The sequence below is a fragment of the Aotus nancymaae genome, unplaced genomic scaffold (genome assembly GCF_030222135.1).
Source record: "Aotus nancymaae isolate 86718 unplaced genomic scaffold, 86718_ANA_hifiasm-v0.15.2.pri h1tg000025l, whole genome shotgun sequence".
Classification (NCBI taxonomy): Eukaryota; Metazoa; Chordata; class Mammalia; order Primates; family Aotidae; genus Aotus; species Aotus nancymaae.
Window position 1 is genome coordinate 21,566,692 of NW_026988438.1, and position 12,789 is coordinate 21,579,480.

A 12,789-nucleotide genomic window follows, 5' to 3' on the forward strand; every position below is an offset into this window, starting at 1 on the left:
ACCGAGACAAGATGGCTAAAGAAATGGCTAGAAGCCTAGTCCAGGTGCTGTTTTCTCAGCTACTCTGAGAGATCCTTCTAGTTCCTTCAGGAGAGGGGGACTCCTAGACCTTTTCAAACCTCAATCACCCTGGGATGCACAGATGCCAAGGGCTCGGGAAAAATCCTTAAAATCCCCTTTCCCCTGGGGTCAGGAGCACCATCTGCAGCAGCGCAGCATAGAAGTTCCGGTCCTTCCAGCTGCTGGGATTCTCAGCTTGAACTCTTCCAGGAAACAAGTTCTTCTCCGCTTCTCTTGCGAAATCTAGCGGGCCGTCCCGCCCTTCTCTGGCTTCTTATAGGAGCGAAAGCCACGAGCCGCAGCACGGAGCTGCAGACGCCGCGAAGCTTCGCTCTACCCCCGGCCCGCGGCGCTCACCGGCTGCGCTGGACGCGTCCTCCTTGGAAGCGCCTCTCCCACAGGTGGGTCACCCTCGCCACGAGGCTCCCGTCCCTCATCGGCCGCAGCTCACCTCCGGTCCCTGCTGCTAGCTCCCCACTCCCCAGCCCGAGCGCACGGAGGAGCAGGTGCTCGCAAACTCCCCGCCGCGCCCTACATCTCTTTCGGGGAAAGTCACCTGAGGCTGCCCCGGGTTTCAGCAAGTTTCTGACTTCCTGGAGCTTAACGCTCACCCCTACCCGAGTGTGCAAAGAAGCCCAAAGCGGGTAACTTAGGGGGTTGGATTCTTCTCTGCATCTTACTTTTGGGTTGGCCCACTCCTGGGGCGCCCATCAGAAAGCAGGCTGGAAGAAGGTGGCTTTAGCAATCTTCACAGATCCAAGGCTGCTTCTTAACCAAGAACTAAAAATTTGTCCTGATACCTGCAACCGCTTCCATCCTTGATCTTGATTTAAATTTCCTTATGCAATTTAAAGGTTATTTTTCGGGAGAAAGATTGTTCAGAATGTAATTTATTGTGAAGAGTAAATGAAGCCTCGGTTCCGTTTGTTTGTCCAAAGACAGAATTGTATTATTTTTTCCCCCACCTCTGGATGTTAATTTAGGAATTTTTTTTTTTTTGGGTTCGACTCTCCCTCTGTCACCAGGCTGGAACACAGTGGCACCATTTCCGCTCACTGCAACATCCACCTCCAGGATTCAAGCGATTCTCCTAACTCAACCTCCTGAGTAGCTGGGATTACAGGCGCGCGCCACCACACCCAGCTAATTCTTGCATTTTTAGTACAGACCAGGTTTCACCATGTAGGTCAGGATAGTCTCAATCTCTTGACGTCGTGATCCACCCGCCTCAGCCTCCCAAAGTACTGGGGTTACAGGCAAGAGCAACTGCACCTTGCCTAGGAACTTTCTTTAAAAGATTGCTGTACTGGAGGCTGGGCATGGTGGCTCAATCCTGTAATCCCAACACTTTCGGAGGCCAAGGCCAGTGGATCACTTGAGGTCAGGAGTTCAAGACCAGCCTGGCCAACATGATGCAACCAAGTCTCTACTAAAAATACAAAAATTAGCCAGGCATGGTGGTGGGTATCTGTAATCCCAGCTACTCAGGAGGCTGAGGCAGGAAAATTGCTTGAAACTGGGAGACAGTGGTCTCAGTGAGCTGAGAAAGTGAACTGGATGGAGAATAGAGGAGGGGAATAAAATAAAAGGCTGGCTATTGGGCCAGATGATCCACAAAGTTCAACTCTAATAAGTTGAAAAGCCATGACAAAAGATGCCTGCAAGTTTGAAATATATGGAAAATATCCTTAATGCTACAACTATAATTCAGTAGTTGTATTATTTTTCATAATAATGCAGGTTCCATTTTTATAAGGAAACTCTGCAGCTGTGGGGGGAGAGTCTCTTCCCACAGGAGAATCTTAAAGTTCTACCACATTTATCATTCAGAGAATACTCTCAGCTTCCAAACTCATTCCTCAGCCTTGCTATGTGAGAATGTCCTATTCCCTACAAATGGCAGTCATATAAATGTCACTCACATGAGAGAACACTTTTTTTTCTGATACAGTAGGTATAATTTTATAAAATGGCACATTTATTTGAAGGAGTAACTTTTTTGAGATGTGGCCTTTTGCAAGGTCCCAAGTTTTTCAGAATGCTGTGATTTAGCACAATATGAGATTCGACCTGCATGTATTTTACCTGCATGACAAACGCTGCCAGCTCAGAAAACAGGATGAGACACTTCCTATTTATCAGGCTCCAAGGTTGTAAAGTAAATGGTACATGTGTACAGAGAAATTGGGTCATAGCACTTTTTCTATTTGGTAACATTTACGGTTCCACTGAGGTTCACAGTGTTCACATTGTTGAAGTTCACATTGTTCAGAAACCAGGTGTACAAGGCCTGGCCCCTAGCTGAAGAACAATTTCCAGACTTCTGCCTCACTAAAGCTTGCTAACTGTTGTTTAGAAGGAACCAAATAGATTTTGTAAGCTTGTTAATAAATTAAAAACCCTAGGCCTTGCACTGTGTGTGTGAACAATTTTAAGAAAATTAAGTTCATTTGTTATGGAATTTTTTATTCTAAGAAACATAGATTGGTCACTCTGCATTACTTTATCTCTTGAAGGACTTCCCCTGAATTACCCTACCATTATTAATACTGTTATTAAAAAGATATAAATTCTCCTTTTAAAGGCTGGGTAGCTGATTCTGTAGTCAGTCTCAGAAATACATTCTACTGTTTTGTTTATCAAATGCTACTTAAAAATCATTTGTTTTTAATCTTAGGAAAGCTGATAAGTTGCTAGCAAACACACACACACACACACAGACACACACACACACACACACACACACACACAAAAGCAGCAACACAGTAGTCCTTCAAAACCTGAATATTGGGCACTTTGCTGGGGTACTGTGTAGCTAGTTTTCTCTGGGTTGTCCTCTGAGGAGGTCATTTGCTAGTGCCTGCAGCTACATCTACCAATAAGTCCTATAATAACAATGCAGAATAGAATGAGGATAGTGAAGTTTTCTGGGTCAGTTTTTGTTTGTTTGTTGTAAGTTTACACTAGGTAATAATAATACAAGGTTTACAGAGATAAGGCCTCCGAAGTTACCTGTTTGGCTCTGTTCTTGACAGATTTAAAGAGAATGTTCATTAGTTAATTAAGAAAACTTCCTGAACAGTTCCATATGATGTGTTAACTCCACTCAAGATATTTCTAATGACTTTTAGGTCATTTCTGAAGTAATGTGAATTAACATTTGTCCTTTTGTTGAGAAGAAATCAGTCCTGGAAGGAATCAAACTAAATAAATAACTAAAGAATAATTAATGCATAAAACAAGGCATGATAAGAAAACATACTTGGCCTACATACATAAACAATTTGTTCTTCCCAAATCATTAAGGAATAGAAAACAATGAATCCTTGTGCTGTTTGAAGATCCTCTTTCAGAAATATATCACTGCAAAAGAACGCGCTATTCTACTAAAGGAAGTATGTCCACTCTAATTAACTAGGCAGGTCATTGACATCCCAATCTAAATTCTTGTCCACAATGTTCAACAAGAGTTTATTCAGCCATGTGTGGAGAGGTCTTACTGTACTGTACTTTGGCAGTCACACAGTCACATATTTCTGAAAAGCTACCTTGAAAAGACTTTTCATTCTTTTTTTTTTTTTTTTTGAGACGGAGTCTCGCTCTGCCTCCCAGGCTGGAGTGCAGTGGCAGGATCTCGGCTCACCGCAACAACCGCCTCCCAGATTCAAGTGATTCTTTTGCCTCAGCCTCCCAAGTAGCTGGGATTATTGACACCCACCACTATGCCTCGCTACTTTTTGTATATTTAGTAGAGGCGGGGTTTGCCATGTTGGCCAGGCTGGTCTTGAACTCCTGACCTCAGGTGATCCATTCACCTTGACCTCCCAAAGTGCTGGGATTACAGGCATGAGCCATCACACCCACCCAGACCTTTTTTTTTTTTTTTTTTTTTTGTGTGTGTGTGTAGATTATGTGACCAATCCTAACATCAGGATAAAGGAAGGAAAATGTATGCAGAGTAATTTTGAAAAGTTAAGAACAATAATTCTAACTGAAAAGAAGGCTAAAATGTAACTTAATAAAACCATATAGTATATCTCTTGGAAGATTCTTAGTAGAATACAAGCTAGTCACTTTGGCCTCAGCACCCAATTTTTTTTTTGTTTTTGCTTTTGTTTTTATGTGTGTGTGTGTTTTGTTTTTTCAGACAGTCTCACTCCTTCACCCAGGCTGGAGTACAGTAGCACGATGCCAGCTCACTGAAACCTCCATCTCCTGGGCTCAAGCAATTCTCCTGCCTCAGCCTCCTGAGTAGCTAGAATTACACCATGCTCACCTAATTTTTGCATTTTTAGTAGAAAGAGGGTTTTTCCATTTTGTCCAGGCTGGTCTCGAACTCCTGACCTCAAGTGATCTGTCAGTCTTGGCCTCACAAAGTGCTGAGATTACAGGTGTGAACGACCACACCTGACCAGCACCTAATCAATATTAAAGAAAAAAAAGTTCATTAAGAACAGAGCCAGGGTTCAGAGAGCTGATGGCACCAGCACTGTGAAGCATGGGAATAGGAAAGGATAATTAATGGTCATCGCTGATCGTTCATCTTTCATCTAGACCTGCTCTTTTTACAGGGTGTGAAAACAGTTTTGAGCTCCATTAAATTGTGGATGAAAAACCTTTGCCCGGACTTTGGAAAACTTTCTTGTTCTGCTTCGCAGCAGATTCCAGTTTCTCCTCTGTGCCTGTGGGCTTCCATCCTCTCTGCACACTCCTCTGCTCTGGCCCTTACACTATGCATTGCAGCAATTTGATTATATCATTCATCTTTCCCAAGACCAAAGCTCCTTGAGGATAGGGACCATTTCGTTTCTCACTTTATCCCTCTTGGTTACGCAGTGCCTGGCACAGCATCGTTATTAAATAAATCTCTGTTGAAAACAAGGCATTGCTAGTAACACTGATTTTTATTTTTGGAAGATGCTTACCTTATGGACATAGTACATAATAAGTATGAATGCAGCCTGCACAATATTAGTTAACAGGGTCAAAGTGCAGTGGCAAATTCCACCTTTTAAATATCTGCCATTTGGTGAGAGGCATGAGGCTGCTTTGTACTGGATAGCACACATAAAGTGAATGGTTGAAATTATTATAATTTTTTATTTAAACTAGAAGGAACTGCAGGAACCTTGGTGTTTCTATTCATTTACCTTGATTTAGTGTGTCCCTATTATTTGCTTTACTGTATTGTAGTTACAAATTTATTTGTAATATTTTATATTCTAATTCATTTTAAAGAGTGATATGGGGCCAGACACGGTGGCTTACACCTGTAATCCCAGCACTTTGGGAGGGTGAGATGGGTGGATCACCTGAGCTCAGGAGTTTAAGACCAGCCTGGCCAACATGGTGAAACCATGTCTCTACCAAAAAATACAGAAATTAGCTGGGTGTGGTGGTGCACGCCTGTAGTCCCAGTTACATGGGAGGCTGAGGTGGGTGAATAGTTTAAACCCAGTAGGCAAAGGATCATGCCACTGCACTCCAGCCCTGTCTGGAAAAAAACAAGTTACAGTGGCTCACACCTATAATCCTAGGACTTTAAGAGGCTGAAGTGGGAGAATCACTTGAGACTAGGAGTTCAAGACCAGCCTGGGCAATGGCGAGACCCCATCTCTACAAAAATTTAAAATTAAAAAATTAGCAAAGTGTGGTGGTGCATACCTGTAGTCCCAGCTACTCGGGAGGTTGAGGTAGGAAGATCACTTGAGCCTGGGAGGTCAAGGCTGCATGAGCCATGATCATGCCACTGTACTCCCATCTGGGTAACAGAGCAAGACCCTGTCTAAGAATGATATGCTCTTCTTCAGTACCAAAGTACTAAAGTGATTTCTTCATTCTATTCAATTCCCTGACATAAGCAGTAAAGAAATGGGAGGAAATTGAGGAGAAAGCAATTAGCAGGTTGGTAGATGGTCCACTGGAATTAATAATGAAAGTGTGCCAGTTACCTCTGGTTTTCATAGCTGAGGTCCTAAACTGCACTTAACCTGATTTTGAGGTGTGTCTGATAACTGTAAAATATGTGCTGGGGATGGTGGTATACAGATGCGTCCCTGTATCTATCTCCCTTAGGGAACCAAGAGTCTAAAGGTATCAGGTTTATAGTTAAAACTGTGTTGATGCCATGTGTGAGATGGAGAGGGTCTAGAACCTTTGTTGGGGTAGGGAAACCACGTGGATTCTGTTTTCATAAAGAATCTAGGAGCCTTCTAAGAAAGAGGGACCCTAAGAAAATAGATTTGTGCCTAAGATTCAGCCAGGATTGGGAAAATGGTATTACCCATCAGCCCAATTATTTTCCCATTTTTGTGGTCACATTCCACAGTCTTGGGGAGAAGGGGAGGAGGGGCAAGGGAAGAGCCAGTGGTATGTTGGTGAATGGCTCTCTAAAGGGAAAAAAAGTCCTTATTTGTAGCATCTGGTGACTATCATAAGGTAAAATTCCTACAATAACTAATTTCAAGCTCCCAGCTGGCAAGCTGGCCCCAGCCACACCACTGAAAGACTGAGATTAAAAACCTGAAAACTAGGCCAGGCATAGTGGCTCATATCTGTAATTCTAGCACTTTGGGAGGCCGAAGGTGGGGAAGGCAGGTAGGAGCCGTGGAGGAGGGGCTGATCACTTGAGGCCAGGAGTTCGAAACCAGTTTGGCCAACATGGCAAAACCCTGTCTCTATTAAAAATACAAAAAAAATGAGTTGGACATGGTGGCATGCACCTGTAATCCAAGCTACTCAGGAGGCTGAGGCATGAGAATCAATTGAACGCGGGAGGCAGAGGTTGCAGTGAGCTGAGATCACACCACTGCACTCCAGCCTCTGCAACACAGCAAGAGCACATCTCAAAAAATAAAACAAAATAAAACTCCTGAAACTAAAAGGAAAGAGCTGTTTCATTTAAAAATATTTATTAACTAGCACTGCTCTCAAGCTTGTATATCAGAATATTACAAAAGGTTAGGGGAAGAAATTTCAAGAGCACTTTCTCCCCTGGGGTCAGAAATGGAGCAGCTGCAAGGCCAGATTATACCCAGCAGCTCCATCTGATGGGTTTCAGCAAACATCAGAGGCACTGGGGCCATGGGGAGTCCCTGCCTCTGAGTGCCATATTAGAAGTTACCCAAAAGAAGATGAAGTAGGCTATATTCACAAGCATTGCAGACTGCCCCCGGAGATTTCTAAAAATGGTGAGGAGATACCTTAAAGTAGAATGGAGTTCCTCCAACAGCAAGGATTGGGGGTGGGGTCAAGATCCACAGAAAAACTGCTCTCTCCAAACTAACTGGCAGCTATCAGTATTCAGATAATTCCTATTGGCCTAAATGTGAAGATAAATGCCTATTCTTAAGAAATTTTATTTGAACAAAGTTAATTCAAAATTGAAATTACAAACCACTTCCCAAATATCTCTGACCACAGTAGACCTAGAAAAGCAAAACCCACTAATTAACACTAAATATTAGGGGAGCTGATGCAGATCATCAAATTTAGCAAATGCTCATGTAGTGTGTATAAGCCAAATGCCACCAAAGCCATGAGATAGAGTTGTTTTTCTGATAGTGGCAATCTACGGGTCCCGGTCATGACCTGATGCCTAATCTTTGGTGACCCACAGATTTGTAAGAAGTTGTTCAGGATTTAAAATGTAAATGGAGGTCAAGGTAAATTAACCCAGACACGACCGAATCCCTGACCTTGTTGTCATGAGTCCTGGTCTTTAATCAAATGAACTAACCAGGTTGGACAGAAGATAATGAACATACCTGATGAAATTCTTGGCCAGAGAATTATTACAACAATCTTAATTTATCCTGACAGATACTGCTGAGATCAAAATGTGGCAACATGTATTAATGAGATTTTTAATTGAACTAGAATTTCAACAAAGAACCTAAATTTAAGATAAATAATTTTTTCCTAAAATACAATTAAAATAGTTAACATAGATCTCTATTACCTCACTTCCCTCATAATTCATTGAGAGTTAGTAAAATATTACAAACAGAATCACTTTAGTTGCCGCATGTGACATAGCTAGTTCATAGCTAATTGTTAGCAATTCATGTAGGTTATGTCTCCATAGAACATTAAAGATTGCCTTTAGTTATGCTCTTGTGACTTGATGAAACTGTGCAAGTCAAGATTACTGTGTTTTTGTGTGCCATTCTATTGTCTAGCATAAAAACTAATCAGCAAATTCAGCTGCTGTGGGATATAAAACATTTTCTAACAAAACAATTGAAATAATCAGTTTTTTAGCAAGCAACATGAAGAAGTTTCTTAATGTAGAAAAAGAGCTTTAAATGATATATGTACGTTAATCTATAGCAATTAGTAACTTAAGTAGTTAACTAGAACTTATTTTGGAAATCACAAGTTGATGATTTATCACGCTACAGGATTGCTCTGATTATTACTTAAACTGATGTGATAGTAAGAGAATGGGCAGCAGGATGAACTTATGAGAAGTGCACATGTCTAAGAAATTAGATACAGGTTTTGAAAATTAGTTTGAGCAAGCTTTTACTCTCTTTATGTCAAGTTCCTCTCTCCCTGGAGTAAAGGTTGTGTTATGAGTGTGTGTGTGTGTGTGTGTGTGTATTTTTTACAAGAACCAGTTTGATGTAATTAGAATTAAAATTTCCAATTAAATTATATTTTAATTTCAGAAGGCTTTATCTTAGTTCTGGTTGATACTCAGTTTAAAAGGGATACTAAATACAAGCTTGACGTGTCTTTCCAGTGGACCCTGTTCCTCTGATCACATTCTCCAATTCTCACTCAGTCAAAAAGATCTACAAATATATAAAAGCATTTCATAATCTTTCATTTCATATGACCTGGCTATGAAATTATTTTTAAATGTCAGTAATAGCTTCTTTACTAATCTAGTTGCAAATTAGGCTATTTTAAATTGAGTGCAAATTGTCCCCAACTTACATAAGTTAATGGTTTAACTTAAGATTTTTTGACTTTACAAGGCCACAAAAGCAGTACGCACTCGGTAGAAACCATACTTTGAGCACCCAAAGTATTCACTTTCAATACAGTATTCAATAAGTTATATAAGATAATCAACATTTCCTTATAAAATAGGCTCACGTTAGATGATTTTGTTCAACTGTTAGCTGGTTAAGTATTCTGAGCATATTTAAGGTAGGCTGAGCTATAATGTTGGTAGTTTAGGTGTATAAATTGCATTCTGTCACAATATTTCCAACTTATTATGGGTTTATTGAGATGTAATCACATCGTAAATTGAGGAGCATCCGTATTTTTGTAAGAGTTGCCCTTTGCTACAACAGTTAGTTAGCACATAAGCACTCACTTTCCCCTCTGCCTGGAAAACTCACCTGCAAGCTCCTTCTTGCCTGTCAGGTCTCAGCTTGATTTAAGGTTGCCAGATAAAACGCATGATGCCCACTCAAATTTGAATTTCATATTAAAAGGGTGTTTTTAGTAGAATGTGTCCTAAATATTTCAGAGGATATAAGCTAGAAAATTATTCATTGTGTATCTGAAATTTGAGTTTAATTGACATTATATATTTTTATTTGCTAAATCTGGCAACCCTCAATTGACTGGCACCTCCTTAGAGAGACTTATGCTAACAAGTTCTCAAAAATAGTCTTGGTCTCTCTCTCTCTCCTCCCAGAATTTTCTATTCCATCACTCTGTTCTGAATTCTTCTGAACACTTACTACCATCTGAAATCATGTTATTTTTATGTGTGCATTGTCCAACTTTCTTATAATAATATACATACACAGTGTTTCTGAAGTGCACAAATTCAGAGATCAGGCTTAGCCCTTTTTAAGGAGATAACATTTTTAAAACTCTATATAAGATCTGTATTCTTCACCTCTTTACCCTCAACCTATAAAACAGTATGTGGTACACAATAGGTAATCGATAAATATTTGATGAAGAAATGTATATATTAAAAGAAAGAATTTGAAACTTATAAATAAATATCACCAGGAAGAAATTGCTCTTGCAAACAGCACTACATCTAACTATGAAGCTAAATTTTAAAATATACATTTATATTTTCAAACAACTTACATATGGCTTAAAGATTGAACTGTCCAAGAAATGTTAGAAAAAGCCATTTATTATGGGCATTCTTTTTTAAATAAACTGTAATCAGTGGTCTTTTTAAACCAAGGTATTTTGATTTTGCTACAGTAATACATACCTGCCAGTAAAAAAAATATGGACTTGAATTTGAATATGTTTATCCCTAGAGAGCCTTGATCTCACTAAATACAGAAATAGCACCATGAATAAATTGGATACCCTTGTGTGTTCATGTAAGGTTTTCATTTTTTAAAATATTTTTTGCTTTCTAATTGTCCCTGAGATATATTAAAACAAATGCTGTGAATCACAAGAAGACTGACATGGTTTCAGAACCCTCTCCTGCCCTTTTGCCTTGTGATGAAAGGAAACATTTGATTGATGGGCTTCAGCTCATTACAAATATATTATCAAGTCATCAAGGGCTTTTGGGTTGAAATTCAGAAATAATAATAAAACAGAAGGAAGAACTAAAAAAAAAATCCTCCTATTTAGAGTCATTAAATTAAAATGAAAAATCTGTCACATCTTAATACAGTTTGAAGGTGTTATTTGCATTCCAACTCTATGGACAGTGCCAAGCCAGATCTCTGGATTTGTGCACTACATTAGTGGTTGTATGTATCCAGAGGGGATAGTGTCTGAGGAATTTAGATGTTTGGATGAACCATTATTTCAGAATTCAAAGGTGAATTCTCAAAAAGAGAAAGAGGCAGAATGATTTTAATATGGTTTCACCCAAGTGATAAATGATACACTATGCTGTACTATGTGAGTGTTGCTATAGGGGTACTGAGTAGATGTATAAGTAGATTTGATCAAATTACACTTTCATGGCTCCTGCAAGACAACTCTTTAAGGTTTCCTTGAGAGAGTTGCAGAACAAACCTCACCGACAGTTTGACAACAAGTCTTGAATCTGGAATGCCTTGGATTCCCTCTTTTCCGAGGCCTGCACACAAACATATTCATTTTGCCTCTGGTTCTCAAAAAGGGAGCAATTCTAATTTCTCAGCCAAATATTGCTTAGAGGAAAAATTGTACAAAAGGTGAAGTTTCTGCAGCTCCTTACAACTTCAACATCCTGTCTTCCTCTTATCTTTCCTCTCCCCACCACACCTCTCCAAAAAAAAAAAAAAAAAGATATCCTTACCTTTTTCCACTCCAGTGGTTCTCCAAAATGGGTGCTCTTTAGAATCGCTTGTTTGTTTTAGTTTGGTTTTTAAAATACAAGTGCCTAGGCTCTACCTCAGATCAATTGATTCCGAATCTCAGGAGGTGTTTCCCTAGCATTTTAACAGCTCCTCAGCTGATTCTAATGTGTTACCAGGAAGAAGAACCACTGGAGCAGGCCGTTAAGTGAAAGCTAACATAAGAACTGATCAAAGGTTTAAGGCAATGGCTCTCAAGCTTGGCTGTACATTTGAATCATCTGGAGGAACTTTCAAAAAACAAAATGTCCAGGCTCTATCCCAGACCAATTGATTCAGACTCTCCAAGAGTCTGGGTCATCAGGCCCTCCACCTGATTCTCATGTGCACTAGAAACCACTGGTTTCTAGTGTAACCCTTTGCAGAGGTATTTGTATTTTCATAAGCAATTAAGCAAATAAGCAATTAAGAAGTTGCTTCAATGATTAAAGACAGGAAAGAGTGCTGGAAAACATCTGTCTGTACCACCACCATGTCCTCTCTCTTTCTGAACCTTTTCAAACCAAACTTTGTAAATAGGTTCTTCTATGCCTACTTATCTAATGAGGGATCCCAGCATACTATTTTCTGTTACTAAAAATTGTGTTGTGATGATCAAAACTGATGCAAGACTGTTGTCTTTACAGTTGTTTTTATAATGATTACCTCCAAAATTTTCATGTAAAACTTTTTTTGCATTTTAAGTTTGTATATGTCTGTAAAATTAGGAGAGCTAAGAAACAAGTTAGACTCCTAATGACGTGCATAAACTAAGGTTGAGTCTTTACATAAAGAAATTTATCTTCATTTGTGTATTTTGTGTGTTTTTTTAGAATAAAAGAAATAAGAGGGATTCATGGACGCTAATTTTCCCTTACAGGCCTTTTTGTACCAAAGAAAGGAGAAGATTTTCTTACCCTTTGTTTTCTATAAATGGTATTATATGCATGAGTATTTATATCTTTTTCTCTTTATGAAATTTCAGGGCAAAACAAATAGCCCATTTTCCAAGGTCTTTCTTCCAAGACAAGAAAGTACCACCATTTAGAAGAGATATGATTAGGTTGCTGATTTTTGTTCTTATTACAAAAAGAAACGGGAAACAGGATCTATTCCAGGGAATGGGAGGGACAAAGGGACCATTTGGCCCCAGGCTGCTTACACATAAATAACTTCAAAATTGATTTTTACTTATTTTTTAAATGAGATCTGTTCATATAGTCCACCGTACAACTTTAAACTTGTGCCCATTAGATACAGGCTGAGTATCCCATATCCTAAATGCTTGAGACCAGAAATGTTTTGGATTTCAGGGTTTTTTGCATTTTAAGATATTTGCATCTATATAATGAGATATCTTGAGAATGAGACTTAAGTCTAAACACAAAATTTGTTCGTGTTTCACATACACCTTATATATATAGCCTAAAGGTAATTTTATACAAAATATTTAATA

General features: G+C 39.3%; 1 protein-coding gene across 1 annotated transcript in view; it reads left to right on the forward strand.

Annotated features, from left to right (window-relative positions):
* Positions 1-370: 370 nt before the first annotated feature.
* STEAP4 (STEAP4 metalloreductase) overlaps positions 371-12,789 on the forward strand; it is a 29,265-nt gene continuing 16,846 nt past the window's right edge. Inside the window, exon 1 of the mRNA XM_012450861.2 lies at positions 371-461. The gene's annotated coding sequence lies outside the window, so the exon portion shown is untranslated. The remainder of the gene's footprint in view (positions 462-12,789) is intronic.